At 41.8% G+C, this 22,625-nt stretch overlaps 1 protein-coding gene across 3 annotated transcripts in view; it reads right to left on the bottom strand.

The window, feature by feature from the left end:
• Positions 1-22,625, bottom strand: part of SLC2A13 (solute carrier family 2 member 13) — a 350,803-nt gene that overhangs the window by 320,032 nt on the left and 8,146 nt on the right. Inside the window, exon 2 of one of the 3 annotated variants that reach the window (XM_075927403.1) lies at positions 13,716-13,791. The exons of the other annotated variants lie outside the window; for them this stretch is intronic. The gene's annotated coding sequence lies outside the window, so the exon portion shown is untranslated. The remainder of the gene's footprint in view (positions 1-13,715; positions 13,792-22,625) is intronic. 3 annotated transcript variants of the gene reach the window in all.

Raw genomic sequence — 22,625 nt, 5'->3', positions numbered from 1 at the left:
CAATTCTGGGACATTGAGCTGGACTGTCCTCCAAAAGGAACCTGCATTGCTAAACTATGGTAGAACTGTCTTACTGGGCATGTGGCTTCATCCCTAGATAAGGAGTTGCAATTGCCAGTGGCTGGTAGTAACAAATGTATGATCAGGTCAGTGTTCATTATGATGAGGTGCAATCCTTTGATCAGTCACAGAAGAAAATAAGTGTTTTACACAAGACTGTGGGTATATAGTGCTGTTTTCGTCTGATGAAAATATGTTTTTCAAAAGCTATGCTCCAGCTCAAACAGGAAATAATTCAGAGTAGTCATATGGATATATTTAGGGCACAGTTTAATGTTGCCACCCACACTGCTTCCATGGCAAGTGATAACATGGTTAGCACTTGGAAAGAGAAAAAGTGACCTAGAGAAATATTATGAACAATAGAGAAAGAAGCTAAATCAATCATCATGGCTCTAAAAAGCCACTAAACTGTGGCTCACTGGGGTTCCATGTGTGGCCCATGCACCCCCTCCATGCTCCCTACCCTTACATCTCTTGCACACTGGGAGCCCACATTTAGCTACTTCCTGTTCCCCCCCCCCCCCCCACTACTGCCAGCACTTCTGGAGCTCCATGAATCAGCTGGTTTGAGCCACGTTCCCATTCTTCACCATCCCTCCCAAAGTTTGAACATTGCAAATCAGCTAATTTGTCACATTCAAGCTATGAAAGGGAGAGGGAGGAACGGGAACGGGATGTGCTTGGGAGAGGAAGCAGAGACGAGGCCAGACAGGGATCTGATATTGTGAAGTAAGCGTAAATGTTTTATTATTTGAAGTTGATGAGAGTTCTATTAATGTATGAATGATTAAAGCATTTCTACTTGTTTTGAAATATTCAGCATGCCATGCATTCATGTATTTAATCTTATTATTGGAGTCCTACTTAGTGCACATGACTGATTTCAATCTTGTGGTCCACTCCACTCACTAGCCTTGGTTGCCCACCGTTGCACTAAACACACATGGGCAAGTAGGGAAGTATTTGCTCAAAGAGGGACCCATTTCATGTAATGACTACAGCTTATGCAGCCGATTGTGTTCCAGTAACTATAACTTCATAAAACTATTCCTTACAACATAAGAATCAGAGTGTTCCAGTGACAGAGCACCCACTCTATCCACATAGTCTGGCACCCTGACTCTTGCAGTTGTCCATGAATGTTACTTATGACAATAGTGAAAATAATCAATTTTTCACCCAGTATTTGAAAACCAATTCCTAATTCATTCTTCTTTTCAAGTGACGTTTCTGGTAAACTCTTGATAATGTAACGACAGTGATTTCCCTTAAAATAAAATGTACTTTCCTTTGAAAACATCTGATTTGCCTCAATTATTTCCATTGTGGAATGTCACAGGATGATTAAATAGGACTGTAATGGAAACAATTTTCTTTCAGTTCCATCAAGTGCTCCATCACTTTTATATTACAGGATATGGCTAATATGCTCAGTAAGTTAACAATTGCCATATGCATTATTTTACGTATCTCCTTCACACAAGTAATCTTAACCTTTAAATGTTCATTGTAGCAATCGGGAGATTTTCAGTTTTAGTTGTGCTTCTTTTATGAAGTGAAGCTGATCATTGCTGATTTGTAAGACATTACAATGGAGGTTTCCAGTTTTAAGTGAAATTATATCAGAAATATTAAAGAAAAAAAATTCTTGGCCTTACTGACTGTAGCTAACTATAAGAGCTACCCAGTTGCACCTCTCTCTCCTGCAATTGCCACATTTAGACTTGGCTGCATCCTCAAACTAGCTCTCTTTCATTGGGCAGCAAGGGCTCTGTCTGTCTGTCTCCCTAATGCTGCTCTGCAACACAGCTTAGAGCAGTGCCAGCAGCTCTTGCACTGAGATGACCTAAAAAAGAATAAAAAGAAGTTTCATTTTAAAACCAGAAATCTAGTTAGATCCAAAAAAGAATTACAATACAGTATAATGAAGCTTTCGAGAAATTTTGACTGATGCTTCAGTTAGGTAGTCAGGTAACCTGTGAGTCCAGTCAATGTGGAGCAGATTGAGATGCCTTCTTAATATTCTTTAGAAAGGAGTTATGGGAGGACAACAATAGGTCACTGTATCGCTTGTGAAGCATTAAGAAACTGACAACAGAAGCCTTATAGATGAGGATAATGTTGTAAAGCAGCTCTGTGTTAATGAGAAGTACAAGAAGCTTCAAACTTCTCTAGTTCTCCTGTCAGCAAGATAGCAGAGCAGCTGGGTAGAGGGGCTGCAGAAGGCAGAGGGGGTTGGAGTGATGATGGAAGATGAGCCTGAGGTCTGAACTGACAGCTACACTGAGGGAAATGTTTCCAGTGCCTGTGCTCAGGGAGTGGAATGCCTGTGCACTATCATTCGAAAAAGTACGAATATCTAAGAAATGAAAAATGTATTTTCAATACAGCATAACTCAAGAGATCCATCACAGATAATTACTAAGTGTTGTCAGCATCTAAAATGAAAGTCTCCTGGTAACTTCAGTGTGTTAACAGGGCTAAGGATCAGAAAGATTTTTGGCAGCATTTAAATAACAGAAAAATAAGAATAACATCTAGCTAAATAGACAGCAAGTGAGCTCTTTATATACTTTTAAAATTGCAGGCTTTCAGATACACCTTAAAACTGCATTATTAAAAGGAGTTCCAAGTTATTTATATGATTCTAGATGCTCTGAATTAGTAATTCACTGTTTTTTCCCCATATAGTTTCAGTGGGTCATCCCAATTATCTAACTGCTTGTGGAGTGGCAGTATTCTACTTCATTTTCAGCAAGAACATAAGAATGGCCATTCTGGGTCAGAGCAAAGTTCCATCTAGCCCAGTATCCTGTCTGCCAAGAGTGGCCAGTGCCAGGTGCCCCAGAGGGAGTGAACCGAAGACAATGATCAAGCGATTTGTCTCCTGCTATCCCTCTCCAGCCTTTGACAAACAGAGGCCAGAGGCACCATTCCTTACCCATGGGCTAACAGACTTTTATGGACCTAACCTCCATGAATTTATCTAGCTCTTTTTTAAACTCTGTTACAGTCCTAGCCTTCACAGTCTCCTCTGGCAAGGAGTTCCACAGGTTGACTGTGCGCTGTGTGAAGAACGTTCTTTTATTAGTTTTAAACCTGCTACCCATTAATTTCATTTGGTGTCCTCTAGTTCTTATATTATGGGAACAAGTAAATAACTTTTCTTTATTTACCCTCTCCACACCACTCATAATTTTATATACCTCTATTATATCCCCCTTCAGACTCTTCTTTTCTAAACTTTAGCCTCTTTAGCCTCTCCTCATATGGGACCCATTCCAAACCCCTAATCATTTTATTCGCCCTTTTCTGAACCTTTTCTAATACCAAAATATCTTTTTTGAGGTGAGGAGACCACATCTGTATGCAGTATTCAAGATGTGGGTGTACTATAGTTTTATATAGGGCAGTAAGATATTCTTCGTCTTATTTTCTATCCCTTTTTTAATAATTCCTAGCATCCTATTTGCTTTTTTGACTGCCGCTGCACACTGCGTGGACATTTTCAGAGAACTATTCATGATAACTCCAAGATCTCTTTCCTGATTAGTTGTAGCTAAATTAGCCCTCATCATTTTGTATGTATAGTTGGGGTTATTTTTTCCAACGTGCATTACTTTACACTTATCCACATTAAATTTCATTTGCCATTTTGTTGCCCAATCACTCAGTTTGGGGAGATCTTTTTGCAGTTCTTCACAGACTGCTTTGGTCTTGACTATCCTCCTGTACCGAGGTTACAGGATCTTCGAAAAAGAGTTTATTTTTTGAAAGATCCGTGTCTAGACTCCCGTTTTTTTTTCCAAAAAAGCTCTGTTTTGAAAAAAGCGGTGGCCATGTTTATGCTAATGAAGAGCAAGATATTTAAATCCCTGCTTCATTAGCAATTTCGACATGCCTAATCTACATCTCTCTGTTGACAGAGAGGTGTAATTTAGACATACCCTGGGAGTCACTATGTTGGCAGCTATCTGTACCAATCCACCCCTTAATATATATCTCGAAAGCCAACATGCTTCTGTCACCTTGGATTAATTTATGGTAACTTCCAGTGTCCAAACAAGCTTAGAAAACTGTTTCAATTCTATGAAAATAATCTCTCTGCAGAAAACACAGAAAGACTGTCTGTTCTCTGAAACTTCAGGGGGTAAGTGAGTTAGTCTATACAGGATAGACTTAAAACCAACAAATGGTCTGGTAGCGCTTTATAGACTGAAACAGAACTGCGGAGGCAGACAGGAAGCAACTGCTACAGCAAAGCTAGACATAGTATTCAAGATTGCCAGATGCTATCTTAGGACTTTTTTCAAATATTGTCATTAATCTTCTGTCAAATTTGTATGGTAAAAACATTTAATGTAAAGAAGGGAGACCTGAATATCAGTTCTCTCCTCATTGCTAATTATGTAGGGAAAATAAAATCACTCACAGGAGCTGCATAAGAGAACTATAGAACCTTCTCTGCCAGAGGGAGATGGGAACTAAGGAGCAACCTGAGACTAACAGCTGCTTGTATTGTTTAGTACACACATTCGCTGTTACGAAGTAGAAGATGTCAAAGTTCATAAAGTCTAAGCCAGTGGTTCTCAACAAGGGGGTTACATCAACTCACTGACCTCATTTTAGAACAGGCTACAGAAAAAGCACTAAACACCAGTCCAAACCAAAGTTTCATTGAGACAATGTCTTGCTTACGCAGTTATAATTCAGTGTCTTGTATGCAGAAGTACAATATTTATATTCTAACTGGATTTATAACTGTGGTAAATAAGAGAAAGCAAACAATTTTTGCTAACCAGGGCAGGTGGGGAGCTACTCCAGCCCCTACCAGTTAACCTTTTATATCCCTACAACAGATACACAAAAGTAATGATCTCGTGCACCAGACCACTAGCACAAGTGTTTCTAAATGAACACAAAATTTTATGTTCTCTCTCTTTGTATAATTGAAAATGCCTTAAAGCTAAGAAATTACCCAAAACATAAGATTTCAATCTACATTTCAGCACAATGCGGCATATTTACTAAAGAATTTAAATATTATTAGCCTGAAAAAATTTTTTTAAAGTGCAAGAGAGTAACAAAAATTCAAATAGAAGTCTTGTGGCACTTTATAGACTAACAGATATATTGGAGCATAAGCTTTCATGGGCAAAGACCTACTTCGTCAGATACATCTGGTATTTCCCCACGAAAGCTTATGCTGTGATATATGTTCCAATATATCTGTTAGTTTATAAGGTGCCACAGGACTTCTCATTGTTTTTGCAGATTCAGACTAACACGGCTACCCCTCCGATAAATATTCAAATGCGTAGATCCTTTATTTCTATCTCTTCCAGGCCTGATTCACCATTCTATTACATTAGTTTCATGTTTATATGATACCAATAGGAGTCATGTTGGTCTAAAACTAGTGAAATGGAGTAGTAAACTAAATTTCTCATATTTGCTTTTCCACTTAATACCACAGTACAGACAACAGTTTATTATTTCCATGTAGGTGTTAGCCTGTACAGTTATCTGTCCACCACATTATCCAGAGCAAGGAAGTTATTCACACTTGATGAAGTCAACTTAGCTCTTTACTCTTTGAAAATAACTTCTCTGTATAAAAAAAACCAGCCTATGTTATAAGAAGTGCTTCATATTCAACACCACAATAGGATCACATTGAACAGTAAGAACCTTAAAATTCTGCAAAGTTAATTTATTCTCTCTCCATATGAAACACCTTTCATTCCCATCCCTCTACCCATAGAAAGAACACAGCTACGGATCAGACTTGAAAATGCTCACTGTTATGAAATTAACAATTATTTTTTACTTTTTTTGCACAGCTGTCTACATAGACCAGCTCTAAATTTTATTCTCCTCATATGATCCAGGAAAACCGAAAGCTTGTAGCTGGCTTCAGCAACTTATCTCAGTCACCCTTGGTTGCTTCACTGCTCTTAGCTGGACTGCTTTGGATTTCACCTGCTCCTTACGCCACTAGCAGGAATCCAGTTCCAATGCACGGATTCACAGACCATGAACAAGAGTCAAGAAAGGCAGCTCCTGGCAAGTCAGGGAGACAAAACAAATGCTGAATAGTTTGCAACAAAATGGTGAATACAATCGTAGAAATACTGAATTCTGCAGGATCTTGGGCACAACCCATCTTACAGTATCCTGCATAAGACTCCCTCCTCAGATGAACTATGCAGTTGATACCTCAGAGCTACTGTTTCAGGCTCTCTACAGATTTAGGAAGACAGCAGCACTACATTGATTTATGTTTAGTTGTCCCAACAACCAGAAGGCCCAGAAACAGTCACTTCCATTTTAAACAGGAAAAGTCAATCACAGTTCTTGGACAAGGGGTTAATTTCAGGCCCATCAAATACAGTGTGTTCTGGTCATATAATGCTAAGTCACCATTTTCATTCCTGGAGATACAGGAGTTGTTCTGTTTAAACATCAAGATAATAATTAAGACTGTTCAGCTATGTAAGGAAAATGGGGCCAGAAATTGAAGTTTTATTTGCACCAAATTAAAAAATAAAACATAAAACCTAGTATATTTAAATAAAATATTCCAGTGAAGGTTCTCTTTGCTTAGCTAGCTGCACAGACCCAGGCTCTGCCACAATCTCACTCTTACTTTCTACCTGTTCTTTTCACCATGCTGGTTCTAGGTTAGTCACACCTCTTGTATGTAACGTGTTCTGCAATTAGTATTTGTTCCAAAGATATGAACACTGATTCTGCAAAGCAAGTTTTTATTCAAATTAATACTACAAAACTAAAAACTAGCTTTCCAGGAAAATGTCATTACCTTCTGATTATGCAAGTTTCAACTGTACACTAGAATAAAACCAAGAAGCTTTCAATCACTACAAGAGAGAAATTCCTGCATCTTTTCCATGACAGTTCATAGATAGCCACTTGTGTCTTCCAAAAGCAGGTCCAAAGCACTTGCCAATGACACTAGTGTTCTCTTTATTCAGGATGGAAAAGGTCCCTCAATAGTTTGCTTATTGGCATTTTATGGGCCAACTATATGACCCACAGCATGAACCAATATTTTAATCTTGAATGGAGAGAATTTCTGCACAGAACAACAGATTGTTTTGTTGGAGCTGGAGATCTCTGACACTGAATTTCCTACCCACACACCTGCAAAAGTTGAGGATATCATTAAAAAAAATGATAGAAATGTAGCCGTGTTAGTCTGGGGTAGCTGAAGCAAAATGCAGGACAATGTAGCACTTTAAAGACTAACAAGATGGTTTATTAGATGATGAGCTTTCGTGGGCCAGACCCACTTAAAAAAATGACTGAATAGCCTGGTTTAAAAATAAACCACCCAACCCTTTTGTTCCCAATATAAGAGTGAGTGGCATGGACAAAAGAGACAAAAAAGCGAGCCTACAGAGCAAACACCATTTTCAAATATTCAACAGGAGTCAAGAACACATCTAGTTGCAGGGCAAAAGTCAAATTATGATATGTAACTTCAGCTATGTCAATTGCATAGCTGAAGTCGAAATAGCTTAATTTGGCTTTTGGCGCTGTTTACACAGCAGGAAGTCAAAGGAAGAACACTTTTCTTTCAATTTCCCTTACCTCTCATGAAATGAGGGTTACAGGAGTCGGAGAAAGAAATCCTCCATCTTGAAATAATGGCTTGCGTTATAGACGTGCACTATGTTATTTCGAAATACCACTAGTTATTCTGAAACAGGAGCGGCTCGAGGAGAGCTGCCGGCAATTGGTGCCCTAGACACAATGCGCGATCGGCGCCCCCGCCTCCATAGCCCCCAGTGGACATCATCATTGGGCAGCGCGTTAAACACAGCGCCCTAGGCAACTTCCGAGGTTGCCTACATCCACGGGCCGCCCCTGTTCTGAAATAATGCTGCTTTACAGACATATCCTCAGTGCTTTGCAGAAACAGGTTCATAGTAACTCTCCTGATGCTACATTTATAGATGAAGCTGAATTTCCATTTTAAGTCCTTTTTCAAATACTCATAAGTTTCTGAAAATTTGTGTCTTAGGTTCAAGCCTCCCACTGGCTTTTATCCCAGAACTGGTGATTTTTTAAAGTGAGGGCATATGTGATAATGGAAGGTAACCTATTAAAATGTATTTTTCAATAATTCCAGGTTTTTTAAAAAGTTGTTTAAAAAATAGATTTTAGATAAAGTTCCTTTTTATAGATCACCTTTCAGCAAGAGCTTTCAAAGTATTTGGCAGAGATAGTATTATTCCCATCCCACTTTACAGCAGAGGAGGCCAAGGCAAAAAACAAACAGATTTAATTACTTGCTTAAAGCAAGCCAACTGCTGAGTTGGGAACAGAACCTCAGCAACCTGACTCCTAGTCCTCTACTCTATGCATTAAACACAGAAAAATATAAGCAGAACACCATATCACTGGCAGAGGGATGAATATTTTTACATTATCACTCTTATCTGATCTCTGTTTTGCCCTCAAAGGAAACCTTCACAAGACCTTCAAAAAGATTAACTTAGGAATATAAATTCATAAATCTGCTAGACACCAGAAAAGCATAGACTTAAAGAAGCTGGACTTATGGCTCATTACAACGATCTATAACCCACTAACTCCTCTTTGTCCTCAGATTGTAGAAGAGTTAGATGCCTACTTCACCTTGAATGGTCTCTTCCAACGTTACTGTAGACCACAGGATTTTATAATGTTTTATGTAATGTGCTTAATGGCTAGTGTAAGAATAAATGTTAAACAATTATAACTCTGTTGGCCACACTTCTCTAGTTAACAGGGCAAAACAGTCTTTTAGGCCCTTAATAAAGATGCAGCAGGCAAACTGCTTGTGATTGTAACTGATGTCAAGACAGAAAGAGATCAGAAGGATCCTTGTGAGTCAGCATGATCACACTGTTGCTCTTAGGAGTAAGTAGAATATAGATTGCGTTATAAAGAAAATATAATGAATAAATTAAAAATTTGCGCTAACAGAAGCTTTGTATTAGGAATTAGATTGATACCTTTTGTATGAACAACAGTATCCCTTTCCCCATATGTGAAATATTATGTAGTTCTTGGGGAGGGGGAAGTGAATGGAATATGAGTGTTTGGAGAGAGAACTTGTAGACCCAACAGTTTGAGAGTCCAGACAGTGAAAATGGGGAGGGGTCTGGAAGACTCAAGAGGCGTCAAGGTACAATAAATTGGGTCCAATACAAAACAGACCGATGGAAAACATGCAAACGGCTTGGAGCGTAAGAAGTAAGCGCTCTATTACAAACAAGACAGCCTTGAAATAATGCTGGGAGGGAGACACCAACATGCTGATGTCAGAGTAAAGAATAACTCCCAGAGAAACAGATGTTAAGCAGAGTGGATGGTGACTGATTAAAAGCTGACAAAGCAAAATGCATAGACCTGAATGAGAGAAAAGTCCTATAAAACACGGAGCATCTTGCACAAATCTCTGGGTCTTGTCTCCTCAACATCGGAGCATCGGTCTGGATCAAAAGAATCCCGTTTCTCCTCCTCGCATTTAACTCACCTTGCCAGTGAGTTATTGTATGCAACTGACTGGTAACTTTTAAGCAAAGCAAGATGGGGTTTGTGTGTGGGTATGTGTGAATATGCATATAACAGAATAGTGTTACGCTGTCAATAAAATGTGGCATTTTGCCTTATCCCTCTAAAAAGATCTTGTGAGATTCTTTCAAGTATAACATTACCTCCTTATCTGTTTCTCCCTTGTACTTAGCTGACACTGCAGGGTTTAACTTGAAATAAACTATGCAAATTGAGCTATATCAATTATATAGCACCAAAACTTGAAATAAGCTACCTACATAGCACTTTTTTTCCAAAATACAGCACTCTTCCTCTGACTTTCCATACTCATAAAATGAGAGTTATAGGAGTTGGAGTAAGAAGTCCTCTAGCTTGACAGTATTTTGACATTGTGCCAAAATAACCGCTGGCTGTGTAGACGTGGACTAAGTTATTTCTAAACAACACTAGTCACTCAAGAGAATGAGAAATCCACATCCCTGAACAAAGTTGTATTTATGATGCTTTGTATTAGAAAGATGATCATTTGTATCTTGTGGTGGTTATAAAATTGAACAAATCTTGTACAAAAGTATGTCATGTTAGGTATCAAAAGTTATGATTTGCTCAGTAGGATTATCCTATTTATATGCATATACCATCTTTGAATCTAAAATTATGAATACTGGCTGTGCAGATATATCTTAAACACATGTTGTACTCCTGGGTGACATCCCCCAGATAAAATTTACATGAGGAGTAGACAGCTATATGCAGGCCTTCCGATGGAGAGGGTGAGAGGGATAGCTGCCCTGGGGCCCAGTACTCTGGGCTGCCATCACTGCTGCTTCCATAGAAGCAGCAGCCAGAGCCTTGGGGCCTTTAAATTGCCACCAGAGCAACACTGAGGGCTATGTGGGGGAGGCTGGCCCCCAGCCACACCCCTTCTATCCAACGCACTGCACTTCCAGGGTCTCAGAGTAGAATCTCTGGACCTTGCTCAGAGCCCTATGAAGTCTATTGCCAGCCCTGGATACATAATGATGATCCATCGAGGACACTCCACTCTCACAACGGGCTTCCCATCAACACAGCTCTTCCTGAGGATGCCTCAGAGAGCAAGGAGCCAATGGTAGGGGCTTGCAGGCCCACCAACCAGGTGCACAGGGAGGGGAGGCTACAAAAGGGGCAACTGCCCCAGACCCAGCGACTCACAAGTGCCTGGGGCTCCCAGCTTCCACTACTGTGGTAGAGGAAATGGCTAGAGCCTGGAGCCCTTTAAATCTCACTGGACATGGGCACTCTAGATTGCACTTGCGGGGATGCAGCATGGCTCAGGTGGCACTGCCCCAGCCCTTCTGAGAGCATGGAGGCAGCCCACCACACACAGTCCTTGGCTGGGACTCTGCATGTCTGTTGGCTCCTCTGGAGGGCTTGTTAAGTACATCTGACCTCAGATTTTCTCTTGGGCCAGTAACTTTCTGTGTACCTGGGCTGTGGGCTTTGTTTGGAACAATAAATTTCCATGCAGAGGCTATTAAAAAAAAATACTCGAGACATCCCTACTTTGCCCTTTTCTTCCTCTTCTCTGGACAATGGATTTACAACTAAAAGGAGCATCTTGTATTATGGACTGAGGACCTTTCAATCTTTTGGAAGTTATCAGACTTTATAAACCAGCAACCTATTCCAACAGTGTTACAAACTTGCTATAAGAACTTTGTAATCAATTGTATATAAATTACTAGACGACTTAGTTGGCATCGTTCAGGTATGACCAGGTGGCTACGGAGGCCTCCCACCGAGGCTCCCTGGGCCACTAAAGGGGGGGGGGCTGTGCAAGCCAGCCAGACGTGGCCACACTGGGTGGCCAAGCAGGACAGGGGGAGGGTGGAGTATGGCTCCTACAAAGAGGGGTGGGGCTGTAAGCCTGGCTACTGTGGCACTCCAGGGAGGATGTGGCAGTGGGGGGTAGGGCAACTTCTTCCCCCCCACTGATCCAGCCATGGAGCTAAAGGATTTGGGGCCGCAAGATCATGAGCCCCACCCTCAGCTGACCATTCCCTTCCTGGTTTGGCTGCCCCCAGTAGTCACTCTGCAATATTGCATCCCTTCAATCAGCTCCCTCCCTTTCCATCTTATGGAAAACAATCGAATTCCAGGCATATCCTATTTTTCTGGCACAACCAAGCCCTCATATTGCTTTAAGTTAGGATAAGAAGCTGCATGCCATGTTTGGGGGTCCTAGCTGTTACATTTAGGATGAGTTCTTGAACAAATAGACTCTCAGGCACACAATGTCTTTCTTTAGTATGTATATCTATGTATACACACACACACACACACACACACACACACACACACGTACGTGCACACAAAAGCACATACAATTTTCCCTTTTATTATTAAATCTTTAGTTTACAAGGATTGGTGGACAACATGATGTTTGGGCAAGACGCATGTTGATCTAGGGCAGTGTTTCTTGAACTTTTTAAGACCGAGGAACACCAAACAATTTTTTTAAAACAAGGAATACCAAAGACTTTTTGTATAACCAAAAAAAAAAAAAAAAAAAAGCAGGAGGGCAGGGGGGGAGGGAGAAGAGAGAGAGGAGTTGAGGGGAAAAAAGTCACCTACCCCTTTAAGGGTTGCCATTTTGAATTCTGTTCTCCACTCTGCAGAATGTGCTGCAGAATACAGTTTAAGAAACACTGATCTAGGGTATATGTTTGAATCCTTGGGATCAGTAAGAATTTCACATATGGAAAACTGAGTTTTCAATAACATCTTAGTACAGTAGAACCTTAGAGTTATAGACATGTTGGAAATTAAGCTTATCTAACTCTGAAAGAGTTCGTAACTCTGAACAAGACATTACAGATTTCAGCCATGAGGGAGCTAGAGCTGCATGCAGGGGGGTAGGGGTAAGGGCTGTGTTAGGGTTCCATGTGGTGAGGGGGAGGAGAAGGTTTCTAGGCTTCTCACTCTAGAGGGCTCCTAGGAGGGAAGACTTAAGACTTCTGCCCCTAGGCATACTGGAGTCCAGGCTTTAGACACTACGGGGGGAGGGAGGGGAAAAGAAGACTGGAACTTGGGGCTTCAGCGCCATTCCTAGTTTCAGTCTTGTAGAGGGCTTTAGCTACAGGGAGCAAGTACTAGAGCAAAAGAATCAGTCTTCCCTTCATTACTAAAGCCCCACACCCCAGCATTTCCTGCTGACCTGGGGCAGGGAACAAGCACAAGGGGCTGAAAGCGTGGGCTGGAATGCCTAAAGAGGACTAGGTTTGGCTTCTGCTTAACAAGTGTAGTATTACAGAAGCTCTTTCCTTACTAACCTGGTGAATCCAATTGTAGACTAAACCACATTTTGGGGTTTGTCTGCCCTATTTCTAGCAGTATGCTTGGCATAAAGCATTCTGAATGTGGCCTGTCACAGGCACCCAATCACAACGCCAACTTAAGCCATCCATGTGAATAGTGTTGTGTCCATGAGAAAGCTTCTTCCATCGACACAGCTATCGCCTCTCTGGGAAGAGGATTACCTATGCCATCAGGAGAGGCTCTCCCATCAGTGTAGGTACATCTTCCCTTACGCTGATACAGCATTTTAAATGTGAACCTTCTCTGAGCATCTTTCCTAGACCTGAAAAAGAACTCCATGTAAACTGAAAGCTTGTGTCTGTCATCCGCAGAAGTTGGTCCGATAAAAGCTATTATGTCATCTACTTTGTCTCCCCAATATCCTGGCACAACCCAGATACAACACTGAAGTCAGTCATCAGGTTTTAGCATGGACAAGATTTGTTTTCTGTGCATTTTATTCCCCTTATACATAAAACAGACATTGCCACAGAGCTGGATCCTATTTTTTCAAAATGTAAAATGTCCAGGTATAAGCCATGTGATATCTGCCTGTAGTCCTTTGTCAGATTCCTGAAGTTGTTGTCCTGCAGTTTCCAGCTTCTCACTGAGGGCAAGCCGTTCCAATGTGAACAGGACTGGTGAGGTCAGCAGCACTTGCAATCATTGCAGGAGCAGGGAATCTATCTACGAGGAAAAACCTTAGAGGTCCTACTCAGTAGTCAATAAAACTGCACTTAGCTTACCTTATCTCCTCGGGAGATTCCCCATTCCTGTGCTCACATAGCTATTACTGACCTCAACAGTCCAGTAAACAAGGACCTGCAAATACACAGAAAGGTATTTTAATGCAAGCATTTGCAGAGGTGCACAATCATGGCACCACCTTTTCAGTGTAAAATACCTTTTAAAGTACTTTTCTGTCCTATGTTAACCTATCATTTAGTATGCCTGTTAACCAGGAGGAATGCTGACATTATTACACTCTCCCTGGGTTCTGCCTTAAAGTACCCTAACTCACCCAGTTTAATCAAATGCCTATGCCATGGATGGGCAAGCTACAGCCCACAGCCCTGCTGCTCCCTACCCCCAAGCCAATCTAGACCAGGGAGTGCACAAAGTTATTTGCTGTTCAAAACAGCTGGTGGTTCCCTCTAAGTGCCACGTGGGGGGAGGCAGTTGCCAGCCACTTTGAACAGCGAATGACTTTGTGCACTCCCCTCCTTCTAGTTCCCAATTGGCCTGGGGATGGGGAGGGAGTGCACACAGCACCTAGAGCAAACTGCTCCTTCCTCCTGAGGCCCTAAATATTAAAGTTTGTGAAGTATTCCCCCTGCAAAAATTAATGCCCGTCTCTGGCCTAGACACCGATTTCCTTGAAAACCAAATATTTTTAAACCATCTTTTCTCTACGTGGATACTAGTCTCTGTCAATTCCTTAATCAACCATTACAGATCTTATTTCAAAAGGTTGGTTGGCATAGAAAATTAAATTGAAAATGAAGAGTAGTAATTGAGCAAGTTATAAATCATAACTAAGCTAAAAGCTTAATACCGTATGTTAGCATGAACCTCTTCATTAAGGAATAATGGCCAAAAAGATGAAGTCCCTACATGGTAAAAAAAAGCCTAATAGTGCCATCCTGTAAGTCAAGTGTTTCATAATGCAAGTTGTGCTAAGTTGCACTCTTGGGACTTCCGAATTACCTTAGTACAGTGTTTCTCAAACTGCAGTCTGCGGACCACTGGTGGTTGGTAGCCACCCTACAGGTGGTCCGTGGCTCAAGTTCAGCCCTCTTCCCTCTCCCTGCTGGAGGGAGCCTGTGCTGACACTCCAGCCTCGCACCTTACCCCTGGCAAGGTTGGAACACCAGCATTGGCTTCCCTCGGGGAGGAAGGGGAGAAGCGCCAAGACTCCTGCTGGATCTGCCTCATGGGGAAGAAGCGAAGCCAGAAACGACTCCATGTGCTGCCACTCCCCCTCCTCCGGATGGGGAAATAGCAGCACATGGACATGCTGCTTGGAGGCTTTCCCCACTGGCTGGAATCTGGCCAACAAGAGCAGAAGGAGGCTGTGCCTGAAATGAAATGCCTTGGAGAGGCAGAGCATGAAAGCAAGTAAGTGCCCTTCCACCCCCTCATGCCCAGACCCCCTCCCCCCCCCCCCCCCGAGATCTTGCACCGCCAGCCCATTCCTGCACACTTCCCCCTGGCCAGACACCCCATCCCCAGCACACTCATGAACCTCCCTCTTGGCCAGACACCCTATCCCCAGCCTGCGCCCTCCCACCTGACCAGACATCCTACCCCCCTTCTCCTCCTGAACCCACCCTTGCTCCTGCATCGTTCTTTATGGCCATACACTGCACCTCCCCTTGCTCTTGCCCTCCCTCCTCAGCTAGACACCTTACTTCCAGCCTGCTCCTGCACTCTCACCCCTATCCCACTCACTAGCAGCACTGTCCCACACACTGAACCTCTTATTTTGTCCCCACCCCAGAGCCTGGGGGGGGGGGGGGGGAGAGATTTCACAAAATCCACTAAACCCAAAACCCTAAAAGAATAAATCCACCCCATGGGAAGCCCTGAACCTCAGTCCTCCTTATCCCTCCCCCTTGCCCCATGGGGAGAGTGTGCCAGAGGAGTGAGGTCTCCCAGTTGGGAGCCACATCAATGAGGGCTGGGGGTCTTTTAAACCTCACTTATGTGGTCCCCAACTGATTTTTCTGTGGGTTAGTAGCTCCTTATCCAAAAAGGTTCCTGACACCTGTCAAAGAAAACACTGAAACCTTGTGCGGGACATTATTTTTTAAAAAGTAAAACATTTAAATTTGATAAAATAACATGAAAATGTTAAACAGCTAAAGCACATTATTAATTTAATATTTCCTTTCTTACTGGTTAAATAAAACCATTCTCTCTAGCTGCACTAGCAAAATGGCTCAGGCATAATTATATAATTAACGTTGAGTTTTCATTAACTGGTAATCCTTGGAAAGGTTTGCATTGAGCCAGGTGGGCCATTGGCCAAATAGTTTGAGAACCACTGCTCTAGTCTCAGTCTAAGTCCTGCTAACCAAAGTGGGTCATCAAATCACCCATTTGGAAGTCAGAGTTCACATCCATCATTAAGTAAAGTGTATTTTTTCCACACAACTCTTGTTTCACTCCTGATTTTGGGCCCATTTTAGATAACTTTTGAATCTATGCTCTGTTACAGCTTAATGGAGCATCTACACTGGCCAAATATAAAACAAACAATTCATAGGTTAGTACCAGTCCATGCCAGCAGAAAGCTGCAAGTATCAGTACACTGTTTTTACTACCATGTTTGTCTAAAGTTTGAGTTATAGTTAGTATCCTCTGACAGAACCCCATCTAATAGTGCAGCTTCTAAAAACAACGAGCAGTCCTGTGGCACCTTAGACGCTTACAAATTAGGTCAAACCCACTTCAGAGGAGCTGGAGTAGAAATTACAGAATCCAGAGTATATATACAGCAACAGCAGTGACCTGTCAATTGTATACCCAGTGTTAATGAAGCTAATTAAATCAGCCTGGATGCGTGTCATTCATAGCATGTGATTTGGAAATGTTAATATCAGAGGCAGGGAAGTTGTTGTATATATCCTGGATTCTGTAATTTCCACTCCAACTCATCCAGTGAAGTGGGTTTTACACGCAAAAGCTCATGATCTAATAAATGTTAGTCTCTGAGGTGCCACAGAACTGCTTGTTTTTAAAGTTACAGACTAACACCTGAGGCTACCAATGAGACTACTTTATTACTGCTTTTGTTCATGGAATTACAATAGTAGTGAACTGTGCATCTTATTTTGGCCAATGTAGGAAAAATAGCCTATGCAGGAGTTGGGTCTGTAAGCTGATTAAAGAATACTCTCATCTCAAGTCAGATCAATGTGTTCAGTCACAAAAGCATGGAAGATGAAAATTAAAGACAAGGGGACAAGAACTACCAGTATCCAGAACAGAAAAATCTGTTCATGAGGACTTTTAGGAGACATCCACAACCAAAACTACTTAGATTGCACTCATTAGGTAAAGTTCAAGTTATTCTAGCTCAAATTAACATTTGTTAAGACTACAGGTTTTTTATTGGGCAAACCACTGGCGAAGAGTGGTAAATGGCAACGGAAACAGCAGGAGAACATCAGAAGTTATTGGGCAAGGAATTAAAATTGAAGTGGTTTTAGAAGATAACCTGACATACTACTTTTAAGCAAGAGCAGAAAGAGCTGTGAAGAAAAAAAAAGTTGTTTTTGGCTGTAAAACAAAAAAGTGCCTTCAGTTTATTTTTTATTGATAATAAATTCAGGTCTCATCTACACCAGAAGACAACGATTGGAGAAATGGTGATGATGAGAGTCATTAAGCAATGTTTTAATCACAGGTATTTAGTAAAAGTTATGGACAAGTCACATCAAGTAAACAAAAGTTTACAACCTGTGACCTCTCCATGACTTGTACTATATACCCCAACCAAATCGCGAGGAGAAAAAGCGTGTGGCCCGAGATGTGGCATGTTCTTGGAGGAGAAGCTGGGGCACATGGCCCAGGACCCCCACTGGTGCAGGGAAAAAGGCAGGACTGACAGGCTGACTCCATATCTCCCTGGAAGTAGTAACATCCCCCTCCCTCAGTTTTTAAGCTAGGGGTGGCAACATCGAAACTAGGGGCCGGATGCGGCCCCCGGCTTGCCTGGACCTGGCACCCAAGGTTCAGGGCCTCCCCCAGCATTGGAGAGCCCACAGTGGCACTCCAGCCTCCCTCCCCCACATGGGGCTGGAGCACGCAAAATCTAATAGGCAGAGCCCCCCTAGGTTCTGGTTTTGGGAGTGTTATGTAGGGAGCGTCTTTCTTCTCAGTCCAGGACCACATCAGTGGGGTGGGGGCGGGGAGGAGTGTTTTTCTCTCTTGTGTTCAGTCTGATTTTTCTGCGGGTCAGTGGCCCCCACCCCAAAAAAAGATTCCCTCCCACCCCATTTTATGCAGACCTGCTTGGCCACACTTCTGCTATCCATACTCTGAAGCAGGGGGAACACTCCTAAGGTAAATACCGCCTTGAGGCCAAACCCCTTGCTATGTCCCAACCAACCCTCTCCAACACCCAAACTGCTGGGGGAGGAGGACTAGACATCACCACAGAGGGGCCAGAAAGCCACAGAATCTGTGACTTGTGACAAACTCGCAGTCATAATCACAATATAAGGAGCAAAGCAAATTAAAGGAGAAATTTTAGTCAGATTATTCAAAGTTTTTTATTAACCACATTTTTATAACCACAGTCTTGGGAAAAAAGGATCCCCTCATTATAGAATCAGTTAAGGTGGAAGTCCATAATACCTTAAAATATCTACAACCTTAAAATTCTCCAACAAAAACAGGGAATGTCAAGCTTGACATTGTGGATATCTCTAAGGCAAGAACACTTTTGGGGGGAGGGGGGGGGAGTAGTCTTTTCTCTACATCATAAAAGCAAAAACTTACTTTAAAAAGATTTTGTGGAGATAATGTAAGCTGCATCACAAAGCATGCAGAAAAGCATTTGGTTAAAATTAGTCTGAACGGTACATGTTTCTCTTACAGAGGTAGTTATGCCTCCCAAAAATGCAATGGATTCCAGTCCAAAATTGGTGCTCTCTTGAGCTATCATCTCAGCTTGAAAATAGCCAGACCAAGCACTTTGAAACTAGCCTCACAGCTTTTTTTTTTTTTTTTTTTTGAGGCAAAATCCTGGGCACCAACCACCACAGACTGAAAAATGCAAAGATACCCTCCACTTCTGAAATCTACTAATCTTGCCTGATCCTTAGCAGCCATGTAGTTCTCTCATGTCATCCAATCCCTTAGGAAATTGTTGTATGTTGACAAAGGCAGCAATGTTATCTGGTCTTATAAAAACTGCAGCAAACATAAAACTCTCAAAATACTTCACATGCAAAATCATAGTGAAACATCAGCTTGTCAATCACTTTTAATACATGGAAGCATCCTCTATTGTGAATTTTCTCCAGCTAATTGTGGTGTGTGAGTTGGCTTTAATAGGTACAACTGACTTATTAAACTGAGATGAAGCTATCAAAATGAAGTCTTTACCTTGCATTTTCTATTTTTTTAAATATATACAAAGTTGTAAATTTACATCTGTCATGGATAATCTAGATGGTGCTTGGTCCTGGCGGGAGGGCAGGGGACTGGACTTGAACTTTCAAGGTCCCTTCTAGTTCTAGTATTCTATGTTATAGGAAAACTAGCATACCATAGTAAAATTTACATCCAGATCTTGGAAGAGAGGAAAGTGATCAGGAATAGTCAACATGGATTCACCAAGGGCAAGTCATGCCTGATCAATCTGATTAGCTTCTACAAGTACCGTGTTTTAGTGCATATAGCCCACGGGTTATACAAAGTTTTACAAACCCTACAACCCCCCGCAGGGGATACAAGTTTATTTTTACTTGCCTGGGCAAGAGTGCGGCTCCCCTCCCACAGGCCAGCCAGCTCACCTGCACTGCGCTCTCCGTTCCCCCATCTCGGAGGCTGTGGCTGGTATGTGCAATTACCAGGTACATCAAAGTAGCAAATAAAACCCGCGGGCTAGACACGTGTGCAGGGTTATCCAAGGCTTTTTTTTTTTTCCACACACACACACATACATTTAGGAAAAACCATAAGTTATGCACGAGTGCGGGTTATACACGAGTGCGAGTTACATACGCTAATTTATGGTAACTGTCTCTGTGGACATGAGGAAGGCAGCGGATGTGATATACTTTGACTTTAGCAAAGCTTTTGATATGGTCTCCCATGGTATTCTTGCCTGCAAGTTAAGGAAACAAACAGACTGTAGGGTGGATAAAAAGCTAGCTAGGTTGTTGGGCTCAATGGGCAGTGATCAATGGCACAATATCTGGCTGACTGTCAGTATCAAGCGGAAGTGCCCCAACGGTCTGTTCTAGGTCTGATTTTGTTCAACATCTTTATTAATGACCTGGATGACAGGATGGACTGCACCCTCAGCAAGTTCACAGATAACACTAAGCTAAGGGGAAGAGGTGAATTGCAGGGGATGAGAAGCAGGATAGGAGTCAACAGTTTGCCCTTGTAGTCAAGAAGGCTAACAGCATATTAGGGTGCATTAGGAGGAGAATTGCCAGCCAATCTGGAGAAGTGATTATTCCCCTTTATTCAGCACTAGTGAGGCCACATCTGTATTACATCCAATTTTGGGGCTCCCATTACAGAAAGGATGTGGGCACATTGAAGAAAGTCCAGTGGAGGGCAACAAAAATGATTAGGGGGCTGGAGCACATGACTTACTATGAGAGGCAGAGGGATTTGGGCTTGTTTAGTTGACAGAAGAGAAGAGCGAGAGGGGATTTGACAGCAGCTTTTAATTACCTATTAAAGAGAATGGCCGGGGCTGTTCTCAGTAGTGACAGATGGCAGAACAAGGAGCAATGGTCTCAAGTTGCAGTGGGGGAGGTCTAGGTTGGATATTAGGAAAAACTATTTCACTAGGAGGGTGGTGAAGCACTAGTATGGGTTACCTAGGGAGGTGGGTAAAAATCCCTAGGGATAGAGATTCTAAATCCAGGCTTGACAAAGCCCTGGCTGGGATGATTTAGTTGGGATTGGTCCTGCTTTGGGCAGGGAGTTGGGCTTTGATTTCCTGAGTGCTCTTCCAACACTGATTCTACAATCTTCCTGGTAAGAACTTGAGTGTTCTACAAGGTATGTGTTCAGTTAAAAGAACAATTTCAAATGCATATTCATAACCGAGCTACTGGAATTTCATTAGGCATTTTGATGGAAAATAAGGAAGTTCAGTGTAACTATTTCAAACGTGACCAAATATTTTGTCAAGTCTACATTTTCTTCAGACCTCTTATTAATAAGTCCACTAGAATGGTCTGATGAAAGAAATTGAACACACAATTCTTGGGTAAGAAGCAGTTAGAAAAAGTTTAAGTTAAAAATGTTATGTTTTGTATTAATAGTTAAGGTTCCCAAAACTCAACATACTGTATGTTGATGTAATGCTACTTATGACAAATTAGAGAGACAGCACAGGCATTATGTTAATACAATAGCAGAGGGGTTAGGATAAAGATATCAAATTTACTGCTTACTATGAAGGTAGAAGCCTTCAGAAGATGCAACTGATCCTAAATCTTTGTCCCCCTGTAAGAGCTACATCACAGACAGTGGTTTGAGTCTAGTCCTGCCTTTGAGCTAATGGACCTGGCATTTCAGCTCATGTACTAGCAGTTCATGCTTTGAAGTGCAGGCATTGAATCCCTTCAAACACATAAAAGGGTCTGAATAATTGTGGACATCTAAAAGCTTGGAATGAGCATCTCTGGTCAGGGAGGTGTGTGTAATCCATTCTGAGAGCTCACCTTTTTGCTTCTCACAGGGCTATACAGGATGACCCCTCTTGGGGGGAACGAACCCCAGACTCTAGATTTAAGAGCATGAGCCTCTACTGTTGAGCTAAGGGGAGTTAGGCACCTACACCTTTTGGAGGAACAATATATTTATTTTAAACCACACCACCGAGCTATGCGCGTCTAAGTGCTAACACAGCTTTAAAAATCTGACCTTAAATTCAAGAGGCAGAAGCAGGCTCAAACCTCCAGAAACCCACAATATCTGTCTAATAGCTACACATCTTTAATGGGAATTTTGCAGTAGTTTTAGTATAAAGAGTGGCGCAGGGCATTTGAAACATCTTAAGCTAGGGGAGTACAAATGGTGTTAGTATTAAATATTGGCAATACTTTGGTCAAATATTAGTGTCAAGATTATACCTGGTGAGGATTGGAAACAGAAAAAAATTATAAGCCTGGCCTGCATATGGCAAGCATTTTGAGTGCTGGTGTCACAAGAAGGGTACGCTTCAGACTGACAGACAGGGAGAAAGCAGAGGGAAGGGGAGCACAATAGGAAGATCAGAGAAAGAATACAGACAGCCTGCTGATGCACTGTTCACAAAGTGAGAGCTACAAGTTCTATCATGTTAAGAGCAACTTGCCATATTTAGTAGTCAATACTTACTTTCCCTAACTTTTCTAATGGTAATACAGACCCACCTTTTGGGAGCTTTACAAGGGTTGGCACAGCCAGAAGCAGCATCTGCAATATAGTGCTATGGCTTATGTTAAAGTTACTGGGTATGTGAAGGTAGGGTACAATCCTTGGTTTACAAGGATTACAAGGCAGAAGCAGTCAGAAGAAAGGTCAATTTGAGCAGGAAGTCCTGATTATTACCTTCCTCTCTCCCTTCCCCCACCCAGGCAAATTATTTTGGATCTCAAATGTCATTCATGTGTTACAGCATAATCTTAATTCAAATGCAAGACCATTCTTCCCTAGCCTGCTGTTTCATTTTTGAAAAGCAATGGGAACATAGACTATGCTAAAATGAGACTTTCATTTTAGATAACTACCAGAATATAAAACCTGCATTCAGATGAAATTAGGCTAAATTTAAACACCACAAGATTGCATAGGATATTTAGTGTTTTCCTGTCTTCCTATTGCTTTCCTTTCAGGACTGCATATTATAAAGCACCCAGTTCTATTACACTTCTGTTTTGCAATGACTATGTTAATAGAATTACAATTAAAAA

Source organism: Pelodiscus sinensis, chromosome 1 (genome assembly GCF_049634645.1).
Source record: "Pelodiscus sinensis isolate JC-2024 chromosome 1, ASM4963464v1, whole genome shotgun sequence".
Classification (NCBI taxonomy): domain Eukaryota; kingdom Metazoa; phylum Chordata; order Testudines; family Trionychidae; genus Pelodiscus; species Pelodiscus sinensis.
The sequence above is the reverse complement of the archived record's forward strand: the minus strand, read 5'-3'. Positions and strand labels throughout refer to the sequence as shown.